Source organism: Hypomesus transpacificus, unplaced genomic scaffold (genome assembly GCF_021917145.1).
Source record: "Hypomesus transpacificus isolate Combined female unplaced genomic scaffold, fHypTra1 scaffold_55, whole genome shotgun sequence".
Taxonomy (NCBI): Eukaryota; Metazoa; Chordata; class Actinopteri; order Osmeriformes; family Osmeridae; genus Hypomesus; species Hypomesus transpacificus.
In genome coordinates, this window is record NW_025814032.1 from 665,031 (window position 1) to 675,076 (window position 10,046).

The window sequence follows — 10,046 nt, forward strand, 5'->3', positions numbered from 1 at the left end:
TGATTGTTCATCATGATCCAAATGTATTTATTTACTTGAGTAGCTGGTAAAGGTTGGTCTTGCGAGTCAGAGGTCCCTGGATCAAGTACCGGTGAGGGGAAAGATTGGGAGGACTGACAAGCAGTGCGACTACCCCCTGTTACATATACAGTACTGTCTAGCACATACCGGTTTACACAGGGCCGCTGTGGCTCAGGGGGCAGAGAGGGTCTTTGTTAACTGCAAGGTTGGCTGTTCGATACCCAACTCCCCCAGGCCATGTGCTCAAGTGTCCTTGAGCAAAACTCTGAACCCCAAGTTTCTCCTGATGGGCAGTCTAGTGTCTTGCGTTGGTGTGTGAATGGGTGACTGAGAGGCAAAAAATGTCAAGAGCTTTGAGTGCCGCTAAGGTGTACAGTTAACTACAGAGGGTACCCTTTTCTGGGGAAATTGTGAGGTGTGCTGGGGCAGTGTTTTTAACCTCTACCTCCAAACCTATTTAAATTATTACTCATCACAACTTTGATTTAGTTAATCTATCTCAAAAGATCACTACCAATGCTGTATAGTGCAGATGTTGACAACACCTGTCTTGTGCCTTACAAGAGGTACTACCTTTACACCTTACAAATGTATACTGAAGCTGTCACTTACCATCACTGCCGTTATACTGGAGTCTATCTAGTGTGTAATTTAAAGTGTAAATGAGACATATGAGTCATATTTATGTTTTCTAAGATAACTAAAAGGCATATTTGAGACTACACAACAGAGATGCAGGATCCCTCTTTACGCAAATACACAAACACACACTTAGCAACTAAAGTAGTTAGTGAATGTAGACAGACTCAAACTTTAACAGTCATTGAACGCCATAGGATAACGTCTTGGAATTCCCAGAGTTTCAGGGATGCCCAACAAAAATCTAAGTTTGAAGCATTTCACGTTTTGCGACTACTTATTTTAATATATGTTTAACATTTTATTATAGACTATGACACAGTGAATTGAGGTTGTTGATTTAACTACAGAAATATTTCACACGGACCTGCTATTCCACAAAAATGTATGAGTAGATGACAACACTAAAAGTCAAAGTCTGGCCATCTGCGTCTGAGAGAAACGCATGAAATGGCAAATGTTGTAAATGTTATAATGTGTTAAATATGTGTTTTTGTGATAGTTAATCTGTAATGTAATTCCATAATTTCCACCAGGAATAACTATCAAACCGTTTTTCTGAAAAATCGCTTAAATGGGTTTGTCCTACCCAGACCATTTCTCTATGGCTCTGTTCCTACCAACCAAAATGAGGCCATCTTGCATTAAATCAAGGTTTCTTGGCACTACAGCGCAGCTGTGCGTTTTAACGCACACGCACACGGGGAACGCCCTCTCCGTCAAGAAACGCCCTCTGCGTGTCCTCTCCGAGCCCCTCGCAGAGCTCTGTGTGCACCTCCTGATTTTCCTGACTATCCGTCTGTCCGTCCGTCATTTTACGGATACCCCTTGGCTGTGATTGGTCCGTATTAAGAACCGCTTGCGTCAGGGGTGGGGGCGGGGTTGCCGTGACCAACAAGAGAACAGAGTCCTTTGACTGCCATTGTTGTAATTTTTACAATTCATATTTCAGCTAAACAGTACATGTAAATCAGCATCTGAATTCAAATGTAACGATAAATGGGCAGTGTAGTTGCTGAAAATGTGCTTATTTTATTGATGAAACAGTTCATGGTGAAATTTGCTCCGACTTTTCGATAACCTAGCTAGCATCGCAGTGCAGCGCCATCTACGGTTCTGGCGGTGAATTGCTTTCAGCACGCAGAGCCGTCGGAGTAGTATAAATTCAACCAATCCGTCTGACTCCGTCCGACTCTGTGCGTACATCTGTCCGTTAACGGAGACGCAGAAGTATAAATCGGCCTTGATGCTCTCCGTCTCCAATCCAGCTTTCATGTCCAATCTTCCACCAAGCTGTGGCTCTCTCATAGTATGCTGAATCCTGTTTGTAACTCTTTCCTAGTTTGATTCAAACTTAACAGCACGGCATCAGGGGTCAGATGGCTGAGCGGTTAGGGAGTCGGGCTATTAATCAGAAGGTTGTTGGTTCGATTCCTGGCTGTGCCAAATGATGTTGTGTCCTTGGGCAAGGCACTTCACCCTACTTGCCTTGGGGAGAATGTCCCTGTACTTACTGTAAGTCGCTCTGGATAAGAGCGTCTGCTAAATGACTAAAAAGTAAAGTAAAATGTTCTTCAAACTACTGTGGGATTGCTAACTAGAAGAATAAGAGAACCCACTTCTGTTTCAGCAATTTTTGCTATAACTGACTCTTTCTAGATAATCCATGGTCCTAGGGACCTACCAAGGCACTTTCCTCTTCAGCTCAGGCCACAGGTTTTCAATGGGATTTAGATCAGGGGAGATGGCCATGGCAGAAAACTGACTAGCTAGCTAACAAAAGTGAGAAACAGCTGCAAAACAAAAAGCAACATTGCAGATGTTGGCAGCCTTGTTTCCTGCGATAACATCACCTTGGTCTGTGTTTTTTGTCAACTGTAGCTAGCTAAGCAGGTAACAAAATGACTTTAGACTTGCAGTGTACAGGCCGTGTCATGTGACGTTGGGATGTTTGGGTCTGTGGTTAAGTAGACAGCTAGTGTTAGCAGCACTTTTTGCCACCAAAAGTTAAATATGCAACACTATCTGATGAAAAGGTGCAGATATCGGCCCAGGTAATTTCTCAGTTTTCTTACAGATTATGAAAGTGCAGATTGTAAGGTTTCAAATGATGTGTCATACTACATTGAAATGTATGATACGCCTGAATGTTGGTAGACCTGGAATGCTCTAGCAGTGTCACGGCCACAGCCGTGTTTTTGGTTTTGACTGACCAATCACAGCCAAGGGGGTCTCTGTAGCTCTCCGTAGCTACGACGGATAGTTAAGGAGTTAATTAAGGAGGTGCACGCCAAGCTCTACGAGGGCTGACGGACAGCTACGGAGACCCCCTTGGCTGTGATTGGTCAGTATTAAGTACCGCTTGCGTCAGGGGTAGGGGCGGGGTTGCCGTGATAGCAGGACGAACAGAATCCTTTGACCGCCATTGCTTGACCTTCAGTTCAATATTATGTATAATATATATATATAGTTACATATTAATATTAAGTATGGGTTGATCTAAAAATTCCAACTTTTAAAAGTTTCAAATGTGTTTTTTTAATTGACATTTCAATGAGGAGGAGGATGATCCTGACGAGCCTCCACTGCTCCTCAGGTACGCTTTATGTTGGTGTAGCGCTCGGGATGTCAGATGTGGCGGGTGATTGTCGGCCGAGTGTACCTCCGATGGGGGCGAGGCCACTTATGTTACATTGGTGAAGCCGGTGTAGATCAGTTAATCTCACTCCTCAGATAAGTAACAGGCCACCCGCACCTGTAAATTGCTAGCTTTTCGTTGACGTAGCTGGAAATGGTCCCGCTTGGGATGTCAGATGTGGCGGGTTTGATCCCAGTTGCGAGCAAACGTCGGCCGAGTGTACCTCTGACAGGAGAGCAGCCACGTATGTTACACATCAAAACAAAGAAATTGGGCAATCTTGTGTAAAATTATCCTAGGCTATATGACTTAAACTTTTTAAGCATTTACTCATGTTGCCTTCATTCATTGATAAATAACCCCCTTTGAAACAAACTGTTTCCATCTACACGTGATACAAATGATAGTTTTAGCTTGTAAGTATAGTTGCACTAGTTCAACATTAATCAAATTGTTCATTTGGTGGATCATCTGATGGATGCCTCTGTAGTTCACAATTATCACTAGTTCAATCCCCGTGTCTGACAAAAGTATTTAGCTTCAAATGGTTGAATTGACACATTTAGCAAACGAATACCATTACCTTTGACAGTAAATAATGAATCAGACTGCCAGTGAAAGAGCCTGACTGAGGCGAACGGCAATACACTACTGTCCAACTGAGCTCACATTATCAATCAAAATATAATTTAGAAGAATTTAATTACTTGAGTAAAATATTCGCCCCAGTGGTGTTTCTGTAAATCGTTTTAGGGCTTAGGAACATTTTCATGTTGGAATGAAATGGGAATACACAATACTTTAGAAGCTACACACTTTCAAACACAACATGACCCCCTCTCTCACTCAGGCAGCATTTTCAGGTAATGTGGGACAACTTGTCTGGTAAAGTGGGACAGTCATCGTCTCTCAGCCTAGTCTGCTAATATAATAATAATTTGTTTATATACAACAATGCTAGGTGCAAGGGTGTGGCAAGATTCATTTAGTTTTAAGCGCTTGACTTCTAGGCGAAAGTCGATATCCATCTGACGCTCTCTCTCCTCCCTTTCCTGTTGGAGACGAGCTAGCCTTACTCGAATACGTGCAGCATCACCTGAACCAACAACAGACGCAGACGGAGAACCAGGGTCGAACCGCGGTAAGGTAGGAGGAGAAACTCCCTCGTCACACACAGACCCGCGAGGACTACCCGGCACACTAGGGACGGGAGTACCTGGCTTTACTGGCGCCTCCAGAACCTGGGCTGCGACCAGCCCAGTCAACACTAGCTGCTTGAGCTCCTCTTTGACGATGACTTTAGGCGCCGAAATGCCGTAGTGATCCGCTACAGCAAACAGGTCTACCTTACGACACTGGTCAAGGAGGTCCAACGACGGCAGTCCAGAAAAAACGCTGCACTAATGAGGTAGCCATTCCAACAGCTGCACCGCACTACACCAATCCCATTAACTATACCTCAACAGATCCAAAGGGATCCCGGACAAGCCCCCATTTATGTTACGACCCTTCTGGCCTAACACAGAGGGACTGGTGGGGAGGATAAAACGAAGCGCAGCGGTAATGGAAACAGATATATTTATTTCGTCACAGGGGAGAAACAATGGAACAACGAACGGTGCCAAAGAAAAACCAGAAAAGGGCCCTGTCTACAAAACCATAATTATCCCTATCTAAACATACATGGGGTGGGACCCGTTCCTTACCTAGTGTGTTTAACAGGAGGTTTACTGCATGATGGTGTGTAAACCCATGGGCAGCTTGCCTATCCCAGAGCCCCCCCCCTGTTCAAGTGAACAACTGGCGAAACAGAAAATACATGATACAGAGTCTCTGACAGAACAAAAAAAAACAACAAGGTTTCAGCGCTACTTTGTAACAGGACTAAACGAAAAACAACTAAGGTCTCATAGACCGCAAACACAGCTAAGGTCTCACAGGCCGTGACATCTCTTACTCCTCAAACACCCAAAAATCAACAGTTTGCGATAAAATCGAAAGAACGCCCTCCTTCCACAGCGAACCGCGTCGGTCTTTTATGTGGGCAGCCTGACTGCTGATTGGAGGTGGGCCGATATGGGGGCTGGCCGCTGGTCCGCCGATGTCCAACCACCGACTCACCGGACAAACACACCCCGCTTGCACTGGGGAAAACAGAGGAGAACAGACACACAAAACATTCCCACACGGACACAATATCAACACAGACACATGAAGGACACGGGTCCGTAACAGTTTGACTTATACAATAGGCAGGGCCGACCCAAGGCATAAGCGAACTAAGCGGCTGCTTGGGGCCCCCATCGCAACCAGGGGGCCCCAAAGAGCACATTAAGATACAGCTTAATTTTAAAATTATGTTAATGGTAATTGTACAAATTTGCAATAAACTCATTATTATGTTGACCGGCTGGCAAGGAAGATAATAGCCTACTACTACTGGTTTAATAAATTATTTTGGGGGCCTGCCTTTGTCCTCACTCATGCAGCAACAACGTTGTCAATTGTTCAAGAACAGAAAAGAACAGTCTACAATCGCAATCCAATTTTTCGATTGCCATTGAACTTTGCTGCAAGGTAGGTTTGCTAACTACTAGGCTACGTTGTGGGCTAACATAAGCTGGCTAGTTGACAGTTAAGCTGAAACAAAGCTAGCCTAGAGTAGCTTGCTTAGATCCTACCCTTTTGGGGTCATTGTTATAATATTCTAATATCATTATGCCTCAATTTGCTAGTTATAGATAAGGAGTTGTGGTTTCAAGTATACATATGGCTTGCTGCTGTGTAAAATTATTTAAGTTGTTAAATTAATATTCTGATCCGTCTCCTATGTAGATCAGGAGATACCTGTCTGAGCACTCCACCCAGCTGCTAGTCCAAGCAATGGTCCTCTCCAAGTTGGAATACTGCAACTCGCTGCTCGCTGGTCTCCCAGCATGTGCAACCCGCCCTCTTCAGAGGATTCAGAACGCAGCGGCCCGCCTGGTCTACAATCTACCCAGACGCTCCCATGTTACCCCGCTCCTCATCTCTCTCCACTGGCTACCCATCAACGCCCGTATCAGATTCACGACCCTGGTACTGACCTTCCGAGCAGTGAACGGGACTGCACCTGACTACATCAAGTCTTTCCCGCAACCTTACACCCCCACCCGTCACCTACGGTCTTCCTCAGACAACCGTCTGGTGGTCCCACCGCTCAAGACTGCCAGGTCCCAACACAAGCTCTTCTCCTGCCTGGCCCCCCAATGGTGGAACCAGCTCCCCACCTCCATCAGGGACACCGACTGTCTCCCCACCTTCAAGAAAAGGCTCAAGACACACTTGCTCCGGGAGTACAACGGCACTTAGGAATGCTTGGACCTGTTGCTAGTTTCCTCCAGGATCACAATGACTCTTATTGAGTGACTTGTTGTTCTTGTAGGTTAGTTATAACGAAGTTAGGTCTTGTACTCGCTGTAAAATATTTTACTATTGATTGTTCTTCCATAGGTACAGTCCTGCACTTTTTGTGGTTCATGTTGTTTTAATTTGTAAACTTGTATAACTGCATGCTCTTATGGGTCTTCCCTTTTGGCACTTGTTTAGTTTTTCACAATGTATGCTTCATGTTTTTGCTGCTTGCAATGTTTGGGACTACCTCGTTGTTATGATCAGTGACTCTTTTGTAAAGCTCTCTCTTGGAAGTCGCTTTGGATAAAAGCGTCTGCTAAATGCATAAATGTAAATGTATTCATGAATCTTCCCTGGGAGCACTGTTTAAATATTTTGGAACTGGGTCACAACCAACGCCACATTAAGTACACCACTTAGTAAGTAAGTAAGACTTTGAATACTTAAAAGTTCCAATCATCACCTGACCAATCTTGTGGGTTTGCTCCTGTTCAAATTAAAAACTGTATAAGGGTAAAATCAATGTTATGATGTAAGCAACACAACTAATAACATTGCTAATTAGTGCACTAGATTAATAGTGTGCGAATAATCAGGGTTAATAACCCTAGGGTTAACCCTAACCCTGTGCGAATAACCCTAACCCTATTAAAAATAATCAATAATATTTGCGTCACAGGGGAGCCCCTAAATCAATTCTGCTTAAGGCCCCATAAAGGCTTGGGCCGGCCCTGACAATAGGCATAAAGTGTAACTGATGTAAACCTTAGTGAACTGCAGACTATGTGCTAGCTAGCTAGACCCGCTGCGTTAGAATTTTGTTGGACTAGCGTTAGCGGTCACGCTTACAAGTCTGAAAGCGCTGGTTCGATGACAGTGTAAGTTGTTATTTAGTTGGGAACTTAAGTGCAGTATGATGCATTGGTATTAAACATTTGAGAACTGTCGAATTAAATTACTTTTATAGCATAAACACAGCATTACTAGATGTCCCACTTTACCTGAAAGATGCTGTCCCATATTAACTGACATGATCAGGTAATGTGGGACAGTCATATACGTTTTTTTTCTTCTAACAAAGCATTATTTTACGCATTTTTGTGTGTTTCAATCAGTGGTTAAACCCCTTCAATATGCTGCAATAGTACTCATTGTAACTTAATTTAAATTCCTTTGCCAGCCTTATCATTGAGAAATATAATGTAATATGCCGCTGAACTTTTTATGCGTTTTTTCTGTATAGACCTCTTGTCCAGCCAGATCACGCCTACTCTGATGATGTCAGATAAATAAAAACCACTGCATAGTGACTAGTGTTGTATTTACGAGTGAAGATCAGATCTGGTGATTGGATGTTGGTTTTGCACATATTAAATCATCAAAATGCTTAACTGTCCCACTGTACCTGATGTCCCACATTACCTGAACTCACCCTAAATGTTTATTTTGCTCTATTAGCTACATCCCTTTAAAGGGGCGATTGATTGCAAAACCGATTTTATCTTGTCATAGTTGAATAACAACAGTTCAGTGGGTAAAATGAACATACACACTAACCCTAACCCAAAATATCCAGTGTTGTTTAGAGTTGTTTTTATGGTGTTAATTTTTCAGAGTAAAAAGGTGTTGATTCTGGTGTTGATTTGAATGGCATCAACACTTGCAGAGTGAATCAGTGGTCGGAGTCAGCGTAATTACAGCGAGTTGACATAATTGACACTGGTGATGAGTTGATCTGATTTCCGGTTCTTGCACATCGTTTCCTTTTTGATTAATGGCGGACGCAACCACGAGGAGAGGAGAGTTCAAACAGGTATAATATTTGATAACCACTTAAGTTTTTACACATTTTCATGTTTCATTTACATTTCTCACAATTCAGAATAATATTAGTAGTACGTTTCTCAACATTGTCCGAGTGCTAACTTTATTTCCTTTCATGTACGACGACAGACCATCAATAGGATCTTGAGGCCGTTTTGCTAGTTCGCTATGGAGCTAGAAAGCTGACAAAAGTATCTGAATTTGAATATGAAAGATCTGAAATATTTGTGTGTCGAATTTCATAAAACAGAAATATTTTGCTGTTGAATATATATCTGAATTATTTGTTTGGCGAATTTAATAAAACAATTATTCTGATCCAAAAATACACATTTCTAAAATTCAGATTGCAGGAATTCAGATTCTTCAAATTCAGATTGCTGAAATTCAGATTCTTCAAATTCAGATTGCGGAAATTCAGATTCAGATTTTGTCTGAACTAGGCCAAAGGTGAAACAGCTTGCCTTCACAGGGAAAAGTAGACAATTTCAGAACGAACGAATCTAGACATTCTCTGACCGAATTTTACCCCAGAACAAACGCTAAGAGTTGCTCGTTGGAGGAAGAGTATGGAGCAAGTGCTTATGAAACTTGTTAAAACTTGTGTCTTCTCCTCTGCCAAAATCGGCAGTTACTGTTACCAAGTGCGTCGAGATAGAGTCAGAGGGTGGCGGAGACCGATGGAAGACGCGGAACAACTGGCAAAGCTATAGCCTATATATTTATCTTCCGTTGTTCTCTTTTCTGTGTTGGAGTTCTTTTAAGAGCTTGATGGCATCAACATCCAGCCTGATATAAAATCATGAACTTCAATTGTGTCTCTTAATTATAATACCCACACAGAAAATCCAGGTTGAATCAAGTCACGCTAGCTAGCTACTGTATTACTAATAGCCAATTTTGGATGGTCAAGCATATTTTTCATCGTCTCCTTATTCCTATCAAAGTCAATGTTCAGCCTATAGGCTATGTTCATTTCCTAAGTGATATTTCAGATCGGTTATGAATAGTGAAATATTTGCTGTCTGAGAGATCGGACATATTATTTAACAGCATAAAGTTATCCATGGTTAACAGGATATATCTGTAGTGCGGCCGGGTGTGATTGGATTCATCGTCCACACATTGTCTGGAAGTCAGTTTCGATCAAATGCCAACGATCTCCATACTAGATCTTGCCGACGTATCTTCTACACATCGGGACGTATGTGTGCTATCCCAGATACGTATGTGTGATCTGGGTATTCCTCCAACTAGCAACTCAGTTTGTTCTGAGGTAAAATTCGGGCGTTCTGAAATCGTCTACTTTTCCCTGTGAAAGAAAGCTGTTTCACCTTTGGCCTAGTTCAGACAAAATCTGAATCTGAATTTCCGCAATCTGAATTTCAGCTATCTGAATTTCAAGAATCTGAATTTCAAGAATCTGAATTTCAGCAATCTGAATTTCAAGAATCTGAATTCCTGCAATCTGAATTTTAGAAATTTGTATTTTTGGATCAAAATAATTCAGTTTTATTAAATTCGGCATACA